At 30.5% G+C, this 19,417-nt stretch overlaps 1 long non-coding RNA gene across 3 annotated transcripts; it reads right to left on the minus strand.

The window, feature by feature from the left end:
* Positions 1-269: 269 nt before the first annotated feature.
* Positions 270-1,341, minus strand: LOC149172205 (uncharacterized). 3 transcript variants are annotated; one of them, XR_016259619.1, is made up of 4 exons: positions 1,112-1,341; positions 878-1,010; positions 738-782; positions 270-652 (listed from the first exon to the last, which is right to left on the minus strand). It is a non-coding gene; the product is annotated as an uncharacterized LOC149172205 (long non-coding RNA). The 3 variants fall into 3 exon arrangements; XR_016259617.1 differs by having other exon boundaries at positions 738-797; XR_016259616.1 differs by having other exon boundaries at positions 862-1,010.
* Positions 1,342-19,417: the final 18,076 nt, after the last annotated feature.

Here is a 19,417-nt window from a genome sequence, read left to right on the forward strand (position 1 = left end):
CATGTGCAAATAAAAAATTAATAACCGTGACAAACTGTGATAACAAGTAGAATATTAAGGTCATATTCTTTATCTGGCTATAGAAAACTGGAGGAAAACTTATCCAATTGAAACATGCAATTATTGTGTTAGAAATGCACCAAATAGTGGTAATGTGTACACATATATATAGGAATACAATATTGTTTAGACCTGGACTAGCGGTTATTAATTCAATATTGGGAAATATTTCAATTAAGGGCTTCAAACCCATGGCAGAGGCTAATCAATGACAATACAAATACATATATAAATATAAACATTTGGAATTACAGAGTATGACAATCCATATTACATCTAACTCCCAATAAGGGTAGTGTCCGTAGCCAAGTTGAACCGAAAATATAAACCAAAAAAAAACATTATTACACGCAGATTTGATTTCTTATACATTATTACATGTAGATTTGATTTCTTATAATCTTGGAGAATAGGGTTTTCAAACTCCAACTTGGTAATAAATTTTATCAAGTAAACCGTTACCAAACTATTGTTGAGATACACCTGAAAAAGGGAAGAGGCGAGGTATTGGAACCTGGGGAGCAAACAACCAAAACCTCCATAGGAAATTGCTAAAAAATGCCACAGTTGGTTGTAGAGCCATGGCCTGTACCTGTCAATGAAAAAGGACAATGTTATTTGAGTCTTAAACCCAAGGTAATAGTCTGAGGAAAACGAAGAACCGAGGGAAGGATTACCTGGAGGCTGCTTTTGTTTTCCTTGTGACAGCTACATAAGCATCCCTGGAGCCCAAAGAACTACCGACGAAAGTATCAATAAAGATAGTTATTAATTGGAACATATGGTTGTAATGAAAATTACCAGTGGATGAGTAAACCTGCAATAATTCCATGTAGCAGAAACTAAATTTGAACCATAGCTATGCTCGATAATGTTAACAATTTGTTGAAGATAGGGTATGAGCAAAGTCATAAATCCTTGTATGCCTCCTTCCTGAGCATCGGCACCACCTGTGGACAGAGGGGAAGCACTATAAGATAATAAATCCACAGCAGCAAAGAAGTAAAAATAAAAATCCTGAAAAATCACTGTGCCAAAATAACTTAGTTACCTGCTAGAAAACCTTGGCTTTCGGCTTAGTGAAATTGTCTGCCTCTCGCACGCCGGAAGAAAGGCCTGGGGTTAGTCATCAACCCAGATTAAATTATGTATTAAACCTATGTTCAAAACAGAAGAGGAATGAGAATGGAATCCACTCGAGGTTTCAGGGTTAAGGAGTCTCCTCCAAAATAGTTCTGTGCAAGTGAGAGCCTTGTCGGCGGAGCAAGGGAAGAGACAGTTACCCTAACTCCCCAAGAAGAATTACCGTCATTAGATTGAGTAAAATTAATGTTTGAGACAAGACAACAAGACTAATGAAGGATCTGGAGAAGTCTATGGCGAGTTTCATAGCCATATCAAAATTACAATGAACTAGGGCCTCATCCCATCTTGTGTTTCGCGGATTCGGCTCTGGAATAGAAGCCAACATTATTTCCTACTCATGATTCATGTTACAGAACCAAATCTTGAAAATGAACAAAAATATGAGAGAAATCTTTTCACAAGATGCTAGCAATCCTCTTGCTCATATGTGTTTCAAGGGGAGGTAGTTAATAGTTAAATATTATTAACTATTAACTGATTTTTAATATTTTTAATATGAAATTGTTATTAATTATTAACTATTGTTCAATCGTCCAACATTAAATTTGAAGGTGGAGAATGGTGCAAGGTGGCACTTAGGAGAGTTGATTTCAAAGAGAAACACCTTACCACGTAATTATTATTAATCTACATAATAATTATTTGTATAATGATTTGTCTTCAAAGTAGTTTGTTTTATAGAAAACTATAGCTCTAATTTAAGAGATGACATTATGGACATTGGAAATTTCATAGGACAACCATGGGTTGATTGCATATTTTTCTAATAGTCTTCTTCATTATACATTATTGAAAATATGCATAATTTTTCAATTGGAAAATGTGTTTTAATAGCTGAGAATTGCATGGTATAGATTAATTGTAGAAATTCCATATATTTTTTATCTTTTGCATGTGCTTTAATGCAGTAGGCAAAATTTTATAAACTTTATTAGATATATATATATATTTTTAGGAAGTTGGATTCCTCATGTAATGATTTTAATTTTGTAATAATTAGTTGGACTCTAGAAACATTATCATCGAATATTATGGATTAGGCTAGAGAAAAAGAAAAGAAAAGTAGTCCGAGTTTTGATTTCTCCAAATTAATTACTAAAATAATGGGTCTTATCCACTTATTATGGATATTGATCTTATTTTAGATTTAGAATTATTTTTATAAATTAGTCAGTATGTGTAGTACTAGAGAAGGAAAAAGAATCTTGTTGTAATATATTTTTTCAAGATATGATATTATTTTGGTTTTGGTAGATTATTGCAAATGAATGTACATGCAACGTACTTGTTTCTTTGATGCATATTCCAAGCAACCATTTTGATGCTTTGTAAAAAATTGTGTGTGATTGTGGGAGAGGTGTGGAGTATGAGTAAATGGCCAATGATAATGACACCAATATTATATTATAAATATTATGATGGTAATTGAATTATATATGAGTTTTGAGTGTAATTGTTGTGTGGGTTTTTAAATTTGTGGATTAGAATTTGCAGGAAAATGCATCTTGCATCATTTTTGGTATCAGATTAACAACAATAGTTATGGATGATTGAAGAGAAGCTGCAAGAGGAGCAGCTTGGGGAGCTTGAGGGGGAAGGCCTGTAGCAAATGTGGCTTTGTGGGTAGAATTGCAGAGACTTCATGAGAGGATGGTAACCATGGAAGCTCCACAAAAAATAGAACTGACATGGGAGTTGTCAGTGGCGTTGAAGAAGAGGCTTCTAGTGAGGATTAATTAGAGGAGACACTAAAGGAGAAAATGTTGAAGATGTTTGCCATGATGTCTTCCAGGACAAAAAAGGAAGTACCATTATATGAAGGTAACATGAATGCTAATGAGTTAATGTATTGGATACATGCATTAGATAAATACTTTGATTATTAGGATGTTGACAAGGATAAGAAGTCAAGTATGCAGTGTTTAGACTTAAAGGACATGTAACCCTTTGGTAGGATGAGGTACAAGCTAAATGAAGGAGGAAAGGGAAAGCCAAAATTAAAGATTGGGACAGGATGGTGGCGAAATTAAAGGTAAATTTTTACTTATAGATTATCGTATAAATATTTTTAAGAAATTGCAGAAACTTAACAAAGGAATATGAATGTTAAACAATACGCTGAGGAATTTTTTAATTTAAACATTAGGGATGAACATGTAGAAGAGAATAAGGTCTAAGGTTTGGAATTTAAAATGAAATTAGCTTGTTGTCTTTGAAAACTATGGAAGATGCATATCAGGAAGCTTTGATTGCATAAGAGAAGATTGTCCAGACAAAATAAAATAAAATAAAATAGAATAAAAAATAAAAGCAAGCATGATTATCTAATTGAGTATTGAAACATTTTATGCTTTTCGCTTGAAAATATTGAACAATTTGATATTTCTTTCTTAAAAGTGTTGATATTAGTAAAAGAGCTCCCATATGCATTGAGGATTCAAGCATCAAGAAAGAAGTTAATTTGCATACAACAAGCCATTGTATAAGTAACATGAGTAATTAATTGTTCTTGGATGTAGTATTAAATGTTATTTTCTTTTGTAAACAAGCATGATTATCTTATTGAGTATTGAAGCATTTTATGTTTTTTCGCTTGAACATATTGAACAATTTTATATTTCTTTCTTGTAGGTATTGATATTAGTAAGAGAAATCCCATATACATTGAGGATTCAACATTGAATTACATTATTTAAGGACATCATAGTGTTTTCTATCTAATAGGTTTTTGGTCTCTAGACTAGTAAAATATTTGATTTGTGACTCTAACATATTAATTTTGGAAGAACATTACAAAAAAACTCGTGTTTTTACAAGAAAGACTACAAATAATAGTAACAACAATATCGAGACTCTAGAAACAAGTTAACATAGAGTTAACTTTAAAGATAATGGAATATAAACTATCAATAAAATCTTTATAGCTACAATGTACCATTGCTTGAACACATCTGTATTAAAAATTTTTATTTACTAACATCAAGGAAGCATAAAAGAACAATGATAATAAATAATAAATTCATCAAAGACTATTACATTCTTTTACCTAAATGCAATTGTCTTGTTGTTGCAAGATGAGGTATATGTAAATTTAGTTTTTATTGTTTTTTACTTTAATTTAGCTATATTTAAACTAATTTGTAGGTATTAGCTACTAACTAACACTTGTTTTAATAAAATTATGTTTAAAGGGTTCAATTTAATAGTGGAAAGCGAAGAGTTTTGCATCCAAAGAGACCATATTAAAATGTCTCATAACCCATGCATACATAAGTGGATCAAAGCCCACCCCCATGTCTTCCTTTAATAAAAGCCAAAGGATATTAACTCAAGTGGTTAGGTGAACAATTTGTTTATTGTGAGTGATTGGGAAAAAATATTCTTATCCTCCCTATATAGATTCAATTTCAATAAGTGGCATATAAAGTTTTTTTCTGTAATGGCCTCCAAATTTGTTATTAAACATGGCTTCCAAATTTGTTGGTAAACATGTATATTCCTCATATAAGATATAATGATATTTCCCATGAGAAAAAAATTACAATAACATATATTGATATTGATATTTAATTTTCAAAATATTTGTCAAAGTAGCAATCTTCTTAATATTTAAAGTCAACAAAACTATGGTGATATGCAAATGTTTTTCTCACTTCTTTTTGAGTATTAAAGAATTATGATTAATCCTTTACCTTTTTAAGGTGATAGACCATATAAATCTTAATAGATGTTTATCATTCTCACTTCTTCTTGAACATTATAATTTTTTGATTAATCTTTTACCTTTTTAAAATGATAAACCATATCTAAATCTTGGTGAATATTAATCATCATCATACTTATAATATTTTAATTATTCTTTAATAAAATTATATTTTTATTAATTAAAATTCAATCTTAATATTATAATTTTTCTCTAAAACTAAGTAAATGTTTGACTTGTCCATATTATTTTTTAATAATATTTTGTAATTATAAAAAATTATAAATATTTAATATTTTTATAAATAAAAATTTATAATTCTTATTATTTAAAACTAATTTATATATAAATTATATTCCTATTATAATCAATAATTTTAGATTTTTTTTTTAATTATCGTTACTCAAGACTTTACTAAAAAGTTAAAAGAATAATTAAAATAGCAATATTAAAAGTTGATATTATATAATCTAAATGTTAAATTCATTTGTGTATTTAATAATGGAAAATGTAATTTGATAAAATATATTTAACCCAATTTAAAAAGTCCAAATTATTTAATATTTCGAATTTATGCATATTAATAACTTAAAAATTTTACTAAATTTGTTTTTTTGTTTTTTTTTTTTAAATAAATAATATGAGATGAATACTAATTCAAAGTGCAAATGCTATATATAATGGAAAAAAGGAAATGGCAGCGCATTGTTTATTTATTATAAATGTTAAACTACTCAATATAATTTTAGTAAATATGAAATTACATAGGTTAGGATTATATCAGCCTTAATTTTGATTATTAATTAGGTTTTAAATTCATTTTTCTCATATAAATTAATATTCAATTTAATATTATTTTTTATTTTTATAACCTTTATTATAATATTTTTGTCATTTTCATGTACTAGTTCACATTTAAAGTCACTATCAAACTATAAATATTATATTAAAATTACATGATTGATCTGTACAACTAAATTCCTATATATAATCCGCCTCTAGTTGACTTTTGGCCAATTCTCCATTTTCCATAGTTCAGTAATGTTTATGAAAAACATTTAAGAACCTAGATAGAATTATCATGAATCTGGATAAGATCAAACATCTTCACATTGAGCCAGGCTAACATCACAATCTTGCATTGTCATGAATGACACTAGATTCATATGACAAGGAATATGGACAAAAATTTGGATTGCCCTGCCACCCTCATTTTCTTGTATCAACAGCAGATCATGAGCGACAACAATTAGCGACAACAATTATGCTTTTAATTGTGGCCCTACCACGCTCCTTTCCTCTTATCAACAAAGATCATGACCCTTCTTATTATGATATTGATTGAGCTGAGTGTATCAAAGATGAATGATAATGGAAAGTTAAATTTAATTATAATTAATAATATTAAATAATTGTAATACCGAGAGTGTTGTTGTTTAGCATTTTCTTTTTATGGGATGAATGTGATTATATAATTTAGTTGTATTAAGTGTATGATTTAAACACTATAATTTTGGTGGAGGAAGAATCAGATTGTTAATAATTTATTGGTACATGATAACACAGTTTTATGGAAAAAAGTCTGCAACAATTAAATAATTAAACAATAAATCACATTGTCTTTCATTGTTCTTCATCTTGTCCTCGGGATGAACCACACCATGGCAATAAACCACATTGTCCTTCATTGTTCTTCATCTTGTTTTTCATGATGCGATTTTTAAAATTTCTAAAAATAATTTAAAATTTCTAAAAAAATAAGTTTAATATTTAATTGTACCAAAACTTTAACAAACTTTAGAAATAGTTTCTAACAATTTGCAAATCTATTAAGAATCAAATCATTTTGACCCAAATAAATAAATGTTATAAATTAGATTAAAGAGGAAAATATAAGATTAAAAAGTAAAAAACAAAATATTTAATATTTAAATTTAAAATTAATAATATTAAATAAGGAAATGTTACAAATTAAACTAAAATGGAAAATATAATAATTCCTATATTTTGAGTGGTTGCTAAGGTGCATTCTACAACCCAGTATGAGGGAGATAATTCCTTGAGTTCCCACCTCAGCCGTCATTTTCCAAGTTGACAAGTGCCTCTTTTAAAATAAAACTAAAATAATTTTTAAATAAAAACCAAAATTGAATATACATATTTTGCTAGTTTTAATTAAAAACATTATAAGAAATCTCATTCTCACTTTGCTCACTCAGTTCAGTGTTGCACATTTTATAATAGAGTCTGAGGGATATGCATAATTCCTTTCATGCTCAATCTAGAGTTGACATCGTCCCTTTTAAAATAAAATACATATTTGGTGAGTTTTAAATCTCACTCTCAATGTACTCACTTAGTTTGTTGTTGATGTTAATTCAATATGAAGATGTGGAAAAGCATTTCACTCTCACTCTTAACCATAAATAAAATATTTGAATGTCCATATTAAATAACATAATTTTTAAAAACTTTAAAGAAAAATAAAATAGTTCAAAGTAAAATAATATTTGTATTTTCATTTTCTTGTATGAAAAAGATATATGATTTTTATATTTTTTTAAATATTTTAATATACCATTTAAATAATTTTTTCGAATATCTATTTTAACTCATATATTTCAATATCAATTATATATGTGCATGTTTAGAAATATAAACTAATAATAATAATATTTTAATATTGAGTCATAAATAAAGTATTTGAATATCCATATTAAATAACATAATTTTTAATAATTTTAAAGAAAAATAAAATAATTTAAAGTAAAACAAAATTCATATTTTCATTTTATTATATAAAAAAGACATATAATTCTTATGTTTCTTTTCTTAAATATTTTAATATACAAATTAAATAAACTCTTTGAATATCCATATTAACTCATATATTTTAATAACAACTTTATTTATATATATATATATATATATATATATATATATATATATATATACCAACTTTATATATATATATATATTAATTATCCAGTAACAAAAATTTTAATAACTTTAAAGAAATATAAAATAATTTAAGTAATACAAAATTTGTATTTTCACTTTCTTATATGAAAAAGATATATTATTCTTATATTTAAAAAACAAATATTAATATACTACTTAAATAAACTATTTCAATATCTCAATTAAATATTTCAATACCAACTAAATAATAATATTTTAATATTAACGATAATAAAATATTTCAATGTAAAAAAATAAAATAATATTTTTTTAAAGTTGAAATGAAATCACCCGAACCAAGAGGTTGCTAATATAAGGTCATTTCTTACTATAGACTCTCTTTAGAGTACAATAAGTTACTCTAGTGTAGAGTGTACATATGTCAATTTGCTAGACTTCAACTTAGGTTAGGAGGATAACAACTATTCCACCTAACCACTCAAACTAAATTCAATTGACAAAAAAAATTGAAACTAAAAATAAAATAAAGTAATTACTTTTTAATACAAGGGAGACGTGTAATTCGTTTAATTTTTAATACAAAATTAATATGTGATATTTAAAAACTATTAATAATAATAATAAAATTTAAATACTCATGTTAAGTAGAATATATATATGAAAAAAAATTATGATATATTATATAATGCAATTGAAAAAAAAATTATGGTTAAAAACTTTCAAGTATGGTTATTATTTTACATTTTAATCATTTTTCAAGTTAATTCTTTTAGTGGATTTTAAATTTTAACGGTTAAAAACATTTCAATTAGTGTTAATACTCTCAATTTTGGTTCTTTTTCAAGTACAGATTTTAGTCATTTTTTTCTAAAACCCAAAAAAGATTTGTTGGAACTTCAATCCTACGTGGATTGCCCAATAGTGGCATGGAATATATTTATATATTTAAAAATACAATTTAAACAATGAAAAATTACAAGTATCTAACTGGATTTTTGTGCCTAGAGGGATAAAGTCTTTTGAGGTGCAAACCCCTTTTTCAAGTTTTTCATTCTAAAAGAGGTTTGCACCTCAAGATATTTATCCATCTCCTCCATTGGTTGATCTGTGGTTAAGATGGAACTATACACGCACTTAAATTTGAAAGGCTTGAAACATATGATAATGTAATTTTGTTTGGTGTTGTCCAACTCTTCTAAAATTTAACTTTTTAGTTATAAATACAATTTGAGCGAGATTGTAATCTTTAATTTTTTAAAATATATAAATAGATTCAACCCTTAAAAATCCCTAAAAACATAAATTATATAAATTACACAACTTAAAAGATTTGAACAAATCCTTATTAAATTTTAAATAAAATTAACCAAAAAAATATAACAAAAACCAAAATAAAGAAAAATGAAACTAATACATTTTATTTTATACGCATAAAATTACATATTAAATTAAATCAAAGAACTCAATAGTAAAACTAGATTTAAAAAACCATTCCAAAAAATTTAAAATTTAGGATATATAAAAATCCATATGTTTCCTTTCATGTAGGTAAATAATCATATGATATGAAAACGTAAGCTTAGAATATAAAACGTATATAAAGATGCATCACATCTTGCTTTAAGCGTAGAAAAAATAATAAAATTATATAAATAAATATCATAGGATTGCATTCCATAAATATTAGAACAACATTTAAAAAAATCTTGTTTGTGCAGTGTAAACATCTTGGTTTAGGAAAAAAAAATATAGAGATAATTTGAGACTCTTACGAGTCCTCATAACTAATATTTTATAGTTCGCAAAAATTACAAATCTACTGCAAACCCCAAATTTTGTGGGCTAACCTTGTCAAGTCCCATTTGAACTCTATACTTTTCAATGTCTCAATGTAAACATGTTATATTCCTTACAGTGAAGGAAAATAAAACTTGTAAATAACGATCCATCTAAATTATCTTCCATCATAGTTATTCAAGTATGCCATTTATTTTTTTGATATCTTATTAATTATCTTATTTTTCTTTGTTGATAAGATAATTGAAAAGAAAATATATTGATTGTATTAGAAATATTCCCAAATGGTATGTCTATATAATCATCTAATCACCAATATTTAATTTACAAAAACTTGGATGCAAGAAACCACCTTTCTTACTAGTAAGATGAAAGATAAGTTTAAAGCCATAATTTCAACAAAATTGTTTGTTCCAACTCTCAAGCCAACCTTGAACTTCATAATATGAAACCTATAAATATAGATAATATCAATAGTAATGCATACAAGATGACTCCCTTGTAATACCACATCAAAATATAACCAACTCCCAAATCTTTCAATGACTTCCTCCATAAACTAAGTTGTTCTTGGGGTCTTTACCAAATTTTTCCTGGGAAAACTTTTCAAAATATATATGCTTTGATTGGCTAACATAAAAGGGATGATGTACCTTCAAGTATGGAAGAATTTCTGATCAACCAAACACCCCATAGAACAATGATCACGGGAGATTCACTCACTAAACCTCATGACATACTAAACAATACCCTTGATTTGACTACATATTGGAAAATAGCTGTAAAAATCACTTTATTTAACCCCCTACCAATACGAACCCAATACACCTTCCCAATTTAAAAATCCCCTAATTTCACTAGATATTATAGGTATCCATTAACATTTTTTATGCCCCTTTATATTTATATCCCTTTATTTTCATTAACAATGGTACGCAGATTCTGCACCTAGAGAGAAAAACCTAAATACTAGGTAGCTAGAAACTTGAAAGTTTCAATAAAAAAGAGGCATATATAAGTTGGTTGATTTACAAATACATACTATGGAAAATTTGAACAGAAAATACATATATTTGAACTTTCAATCGCATTGATCTTCTATTGAACACTGAAAAAGATACACTACAACATTTCAAAACAAAACCTTCATAACCAACACAATGGCACATCTTGCTTATAGAATAGGAAGAGGAGAGAAAGTACAATGAAAATGGACACATGCAAAATCCTATATGGTTGGACTTTGTCAAATCACAACCCTAATCTGATCACCTAGTGCACCATTGTTGCATGGTAAGAGTGCCAAGTAAGTGTGTCTCCATCAAAAGATGAATTGGAGCATGCAAGCATGCATCCCTTCCTTGAGATCTGTGTCCTATACCTAAGATGAGAATTTATCATGCATAAGTATTCTAATTGACTAAGGATATGCACCCTCTTAGTAAGAATAGATCATGCATGCTAAAAATAACAAAAGAAAATATCTAATAAAAAAAATTATATTCAAAACTGAAATTGCTAAATTTGAAACAACATCTAAACTAGAATTAACTGAAGGTGTGGCATGTGTGCCCTTAACATGCATGCACACTCTTCCAAACAATAGTCTATTTCACTATCTGTTGTGGCATGCATGTGCCCTCTACCAAGAAATATTTGGTGTCATTGTCTCCTTCACTGTCATTCAACCTGTTCATCACTGATGTAAGGAAATGGCAAAGGTGCCATAATTGTTATCTTATCTATTGCCCCATCATTGGGAGGATCACTAGCTGAGCAACAGGTATAACACATACATTAGACATATATCATAGAGGTATTAGTAATGTGATGTGTGTATGTTCTGGAGCAAGGTTGCTTGCGAGCAGGAGCGGAAGCAGGAAGTGGGAAGTGGGAGTGGAAGCATAAGTGAGGAGCGACATTTTAAAAATCTCCCAGGTTGGGAGCGATTTTGGGAGTGAATATATATATATATATATATATATATATATATATATATAGAGAGAGAGAGAGAGAGAGAGAGAGAGAGACACACACACACACACACATATATATATATATATATGGAATGATTATTTTTTGATAAAACAACATAAAAACATGGATTAAACCATATAACATCATTCATCTAGTAGTTATAATATTCATCAACCAAAGGTCCACAAATTACATGTTCTCATTTATATAGCATGTAAGGGTTCACATAACCAAAATAACAATGAGCGAAATCCATGTTTGAATCGAAAATACGTTAACAAATAGGCTATGGATGGCCTCTAGAATCCCAAAAAATCATGCTACAACAAATACCTACATATCATCAAAATCATTTCCTATCTTGGGATATTTGTCATTATATCACCCTCAAAGCATTAACATAAGATAGAAAAAAACTAATATTTCAAGTCATGATTTTTGTTTGAGAGATGGGTACATTTTTAGTAGGGTCATGATAGAGGAGTTTGGCAACCAATGTCACTAACATCAAGGTACATATAGGGCTTGGTTCTATTGATTAAATATGAGTTCCATACCCCAGTACACGACAAAATCCAATAGAAACATTGCAATCCCCCCAATCCTGAAATCCTGAAAAACTAATAAGTCTGTTGGATTTTGAGTGAGATCTAAAATTCTACTTTCTCCTTATGAAATCTAATGAGGTTGGAACCACTCTCAAACATCTAGAGTCATTTCATGGTAATGTTAAAACTTTAAGTAAAAGGATGAAAATGAAATATAAATGAGAATGTCAATTTTACTTTATGAATGTAACATTACCATGAATTGCATGTCAATATTAGGGCCATAGGTTTGAATATTATGCTGCTATGGACCTAATATTACCATAGTTTTTTCTTTATCCCTCCCACTCTCGATACTCCCATAATACTCCTAAACCTATATTTCTCGAGACCACTTTTTCTTTTCCTCCATGTGGCCATTGTATTGTATAAATAATACCTTATAATACACATATTGCTGTACAACATATAAAAACCCTTTACCCACCTAATATATGCTCAATATGTTATTTCAGTTTTTCCTCATTTTTTATGCCCCAATATGAAAACACGTGAAATGGTATTGCTTTGTCAGTGAAGCCCCCATGATAATGACAAGCAAGGCTTTAACAACATTAGTCTATTGATTCATCATTCATATTGGTAGAACATTCTCATCCTACCCCTCTCCAAACCATTTTTGACCTATAAAAATCTCCATTTCATTTAAAATATAACCTATGAACTACAAGGAAAGGCTCTTGTAATGGTGGTTTCTATGAAAAATTTTAATATTACAAGATTTGGCAAAAAATGCTAAAAACGTTCCACTACAAACTCCATTATTTGTAGCATAGATTTTAACAAATGTTACCCATAAATATAAAAAATGGGTAGGTATATGTTCTTTTTTAATGCTAGTAACACACATCTACGTGTGTTTACATACAATACACAAGGGCATACTTAAACCTACAAATTAATGGTTCTAGTACAAATATTATACACATGGGTCTTGAATTTTGTTGCACTGCACACTGATTCTCTTATAAATATGGTGTGCTAGTTCCCATATTTAACATGTGCATCAGATCTTTGAACATTTGAGTTGAGATATTAGCGTGATTATTTTTTATCAAGACCTAGTGTATTACCTCAAAATAATAGATTATATCATTCTATCTATCACATATCACATCATAAAATAAAATAAAATAAATTTACAATAGTCCTAGTTTCAGAGCCCAAGATATATCATGGGTTTTTCCTTTTTCTTTTTCTCTTACAGACATCAATCCATTGTGAGGAGTTATCAGGAATAGATGTAGAGGAGACAATGACTGCATTTATTTTAGACAATTCCATTGCCTAGGGTTTTGCATTATTTGTTGTTTCCTTATCACTATCTCGGATCTAATTCTTGGAAAGATTTGTGCTTGCTCATTGACGAAGCCAAGATTATGGTTGAGTCTATTTCGATTACAATTAAGGGATGGACCCCCTTAGTTAATGGAGGAGATAACTCTACATGTGGATGAGCTGAGTTAGAAGGAGAGAGTTTGACAGTAGGATTCTTTTGTTGTTGCAAGTTGTCCTGCTTATGAGATGAAGAATTCTTAGATACGTTTTATCTTTTATTTCTTTCCACCCACAACTCTTTTTTCTTATGATTCAGGTGGGGATAATTCCCTTGAGGAAAAGGGAAGGCACTCTTAAGATGGTTAGGTTGTTGACATCTCCTACAATGGAAATGAATGTTCACATAGTCCACAGACTTTGAATGAACAATTCCCCTCCACTTGAGGAGGGTTCTATCAAGAAACCCTTTACTAATATCTAGGTTTACACATATGTGTGTAAATGTGATAATACCCTTCTAAAGCCTTTCAATGTCTATCTTAATCAAGAAACCTAGTATTTTTTTTTAAATTGACTAAGATGTCTGACAGTATCAAATGAATGGGCAGGTTTGGAAGCCTTATCTAGAATGGATTGACGAGAGCCATCATGGAAATAGGATTAAAATCAAGAAACCATGGTTGAAATGAGAGACTAGATCGACCCCAGAAACTAGGGTCCTTGATCAAAAACCTTTTGATAGTATTATAATTTTTTGAAGAGTACCACAAAATATTCTTTTGAATAGAAATACAACTTTGTATTCGAGGACTCGTTCTGATGCACCCATTCCTATAGTGCAGACAACGATGGAAAAATCGATTGAAGCATACAATAATTGCTTACTATGAAAAATATATAGAATTCATGTTGGATATAACATTATCCACTTCAAGAGATGGAGTTTCTGTAGCTTGATCAACAACAAATGTTGTCTCTAAGAGATATTTGGGTTTTAGAGGTGAAATCTTTGGCTTTAGGGCATCCTTAAAGGATTTGGACTAGGAGAAGGAGGATGCACTGAAGCCTTTTGCTCCATTGTGTAATTTTAAGACTAGATAAATTGAGGCATCCTTGGCTATGTCGTACTCACTGAACAATTTCTAATCCTGAAGCTTCCTACCTCCATTAAGGAGCCAAAAATAACTATAGGGGATTCCTAATCAATCCTACATTTTCACGGCAAGTGAAAAGACGATATATGTGGCTCTTCCCTATAGACATAAATAAGCCCCTAAGATTGGTCTCCCAAAGATTGTGAAATTCACTAAATCTAAGGTAATGAACTCATCATGGATGTAGGAAGAACCCTATAGTAGAAAATATTTCCCTTGATTTTCTACATCTTGTGGCAAGTTAGGTTTCTTCAATTCCTACTCTCAAAGAAAAATTTCTTTATTAATGTGATCATCCAAGTAATCCCCTAATTGAACCTTAGTTGGCTTCTCCACAACCTTATTAATAAACTTAAATGAGGATCCCATGTCCCACATAGGTTTCTGACCCTTCACCACCAGCGACCTTGGCCTGTCAATACTGTGGATGACACCCTCTCAATTTACAAATCATACTAGCACTAGATCATAACCTAGGGAAAAAATGGGTTCTTTAACATCATGCTTTACAAAATTAGGGTTTTGAAAGACAATAAACCTTCCTGGTCTAAGAACCTGCACGAGCTCTAGTCACCATTGCTTCTTTTGAAAACCAAAGGTTGAAATGATTGCACTCTAAGACGAGGGTTTCAAGTTGATTTTCCCCTACATCCAATCTACTTGATCTGAGTGTTCATTGTGAGAAACAAGTAGTAAGTGTGTATGCCCACGATGCCATCCAGAAAGACAAAACCTAGGATGGTTCCAAACACGTGGTTGAATTGATCAGTAAACCTTGTTGTCAAACCTATTGAGGACGAGGGAATCTATAGCAATGCTCTAACGTAGTACTAGTTAGGATGATATGGAGTGGGTTCCTTGAAAGTGGTTGTTTTACAAGATTGGTCCAGAGTGAAAGCTCAATCTTGTCGAGTTGTTTGAGATGTGTAAAATATGTTGTCATCAACTTGTATGGAAAGACATTTTTGTCTATACACATCGTTGCCATAGATCAAATTTCCAAAACCCTATTCCTTATTATAAGAAAATAAAATAAAATTTAATTAATTATAATAATATAAATTAAACATAAGAAATAAATGTTAAAGGAACTGATAAAATAGTAATCAAGGAGAGAAACAAAAATGTTAAAGAATGAATTGAAAATTAATTAAGGAGAAAAATGAATACATAGAAAGATTATATATTTAATTAGATAATAATGATCAAGAACTCATTGATTTTAATGGATATGATTAATTGTTTGAGGGTTATGTAATGTTTAAAAATGTTTTTAATATTCCTTTAATTAGGATTTTAAAAGAGAATAATATAAATTGATATGAGTTAAGATTTTCTAAGTAGTGTTAGATAAATAGGTAGTTTTATATTATTTAAACAATTTTAGTTTTTTAAATATTTATTTTGCCTAATTATATATATATATATATATAATAATGATTTAAAAATAAATGGTTGAATTTAATTAAAATTAATAATAGTAACTATTATTAAATGTTTTTTGGATTGTTTAGTTGGAAAATCTATGTTATGTAAAGTTGTGTGAGTGATGAGGTGATTTTTTCAAATCTAGTGTGTCATTTTAGGGTGGTGGTGTGGTCACATTTAAAAATTATAGTAGCAGTGGTTGGAATTGACTCCATGTTATATGAGTAATTTCTTGATTCAATTTTCAATTCCTTAAACATTAAAAACAAAATAAATAAATAAGCATCATAAATCAAATTAAAAGGAAAAAAATAATTAACAACATAAAATAATAAATGTAAAAAAAAAAGTCAAATTTAATTAAAAATTTAAAAAAATGATAAAAAGGTGAAATTTTAATAAAAGAGAAGAATAAATATAATGTAAGAATAAATATTTAATAAAAGATTGATAGTTAATGATCAATAGATAAGATCCCCGGATGCGGGTGGCACTGTGGCTTTAAATGTTCATCATGCAGAACAATAAATCCCGGTACTGCCAGCTGCAGAGCAGCGTGGCTTCCCAAGACTTCACCTCGCGCAAGAGGGATGGAGTTATTAAGGCTGGATTTGGTAGGATATCTTCATTTATGGAGTGCGCTGTTCAACGCAACATTCTGGCTGTTATAATCATGTCGATCCTGTATGTTTTCCTCACACCTTGCGCTCAATCTCACTGTGCCGGGACCTGGTTAGCTGTGGTCTATGGTGACGGGCTGATTCTTGCACACAGAGGCAAGCTCCAGGCCGACTCTCTGTATCTCCGGAAGAGGTTCAGCACGGCTTTCAGGGGTAAGCTCTCCACAGTTCTTGACTTCAGCATTGGCAGTATTGTGTCTCCGTCTTGGGCTTTCTTTGTGCATTCAATTCAGTTTCTGTGTCATTTCTACCATCCCTCTATTGTTGTCTCTGGTCTCTCTGTTCTCTCTGCGCCCTACCCTTCGCCTTTCATAATGGTTCGACAGGGTAAAAGGAGTCGCTCCGGGGGGCGTCGAGGCAGTGGCATGCACTCAACCGCCGGTCACTCTGTGGAACCTGAGCAGTCGCCTATTAATCTCCCCCCCTCTCATGAGGTTGTGCCACCTTTAAGCTCTGGGCGCAAGCCAATTCCTAATAGCGCTTTCCAAACCACGCATTTTAAATTTCAAAGCAATTTGAACAAGCCTCTGATTACTGCTCACATTACTATAATCCTTTCGGAAGAAGAAAATCAAATCTCCCCTCTGGCATGCATCGCTCCTGATCCTTCCCAAAGCAGTGAGCATTCCATGGATAAAGATAGCCCGGAGAATTGGAAGAGTGATAAGTCTGGTCAGGAGGAAATTCCTAAAAGTATTCCGCCCCTTGAAGACATAAGCCCAGTTGATGAGGAAGGGACTCTTGGTGCCACAAGTCACTCCATGGCGATCCCTGTCAGCGAGATGGATGGCAATGAGAGTCTGAGGATCGACAGTGCATGTCTGGTTGAGGAGAAGACTCCTGGTAAGGTTAAGGAAGTTTAGCGCCACCTGGGACCGCTTCTTTCCTTTTTGTTTTTTGCTACTGCTCAGATGACCACCTACAGGCATCTTCGCTCACAGTCAAGGTTCAGCATTTATGGCCTGTTGTTTTGGCATCCCTTCGGGGAATTGGTGGTTCATTTGTTGGCTGGTCTGCAATGAATTTAAGCTTCTGTTGCCAATGTCTCTACCTCCGCTATACAAGTCATCCTCTGAGTTCTATATCTGTTTTCTAGCTATATGTAACTGGTCTCCCCAGCTTCTTTTTGTAAGGGGGCAGTTCTGCTGTGTTAAGTGCCCTCGAGCTCTGATCTCTGAGGCCTCAACTCCATGTAAAAATATTCTTCTTTTCAGTTAATAGAATTTAGTATTTGCAGAGAAAAAAAATGATCAATAGATAAGATATTATTAATTTTTAATGTTTATGGCGGTGAGGGTTGTGTAAGATTTAAAGAGAGTTTCAATATATTTTTAGTTAATATTTTGGTTGAGAATATTAAAAATAACACAATTTAATTAATTTAAGTTTTGATTTTTTTTCCCAAAATTTGGCGAGAATTTTGTAAGAATGTGACTTTTTAATATTATTTAAATGTATTTTTAAATACGTAAAAGGATTGAGTGTCCTGGAAAAAACCATGTGGCATATAGATTATGTAGATTACATGACTCAAACGTACGATTCTAGTTAGTTTTGAGGCAGAATCAACTAGAAAATATGCCCAAAAAATGTTTATTAAAAATTAATATTAATGTAAATTTAAATGAATAATTCATATTAAATTTTTGAGACATTCTTGATGTTTTGAGTGGAGATTTCACTCATCATTACAATAATCCTAATGTTTCGAGTGAACACTTTATCCATCATCACAACATTCCTAATGTTTTGAGTGGATATGTCACCCATCATTATAAAAACTTCAAAAAATATAATAAAAAGAAAGATTCCTCTCATGAAATTTACAAACATTTGAAAAAAAGAAAAGTGAAACATTGTGTAATGAATAATTAATTATTATGTATAAAAAAACATGAAATTAAATTTAAAGTGGTAAATAAAATAAATTACAATAAATAAAATAATGTTTTTTCAGATGGGTTTCTTCTTTGGAAAAATGAGGGATGGGTTACCACTGCTCCTCCTAGCCAAGTGGATGGGGAACGTGGTAGCATGTTGACCCCTCTCCCCCCTCCCCTGTGGAAAATTATTCCGGCTCTCATTATTACATCTTTCCTGAGGCAAGAAATATACTCAAACTTTCATCTCGAGACCATGCATAATAGAAATATCTCAACGCAACCGCAATGCCAAGATAGTCCTGCCCGAATGGGAATTGGATTACATCTAATTGTTTATAAACATGGTTCTTACTTTAGTGCGAGCTTATCTACTTGTCATCCCTCATCACCTTACCTTCTAGTATGTATCTTCAAGTTTTGTTTTAAATTCCCCCCATGAAGGGTTATAGCTAGCTTACCTTGGTGACACTCAGTCAAGCCCTGCCATGGTTTGCTAGAATCTCATATGCATTATCCAATGGTTACGGTGCTACTTGGATACTTTATATTGGGATTTATAGCTGGAAAGATCATGATTGTTATTTTTATTCCTCAATCCATCATCTTAGCATATAGGTTAGAGTTCTCAGCGGGTAACAGGAGGTAACATCTTGGTCATATCCACCCTCTTGCACATTCTTTTATTGATAGTGTCACTAGCTCATCTCTCTTAGGTCTACAATTATTTCTCTTTCAATTCCTATTCCTCAGCTTCGTTATCTTTTCCTTTCCTTTCTCTCTA

Source organism: Pinus tabuliformis, chromosome 4_2, assembly GCF_031772625.1.
Source record: "Pinus tabuliformis cultivar Carrire ecotype Pingquan chromosome 4_2, CPIR1, whole genome shotgun sequence".
Classification (NCBI taxonomy): domain Eukaryota; kingdom Viridiplantae; phylum Streptophyta; class Pinopsida; order Pinales; family Pinaceae; genus Pinus; species Pinus tabuliformis.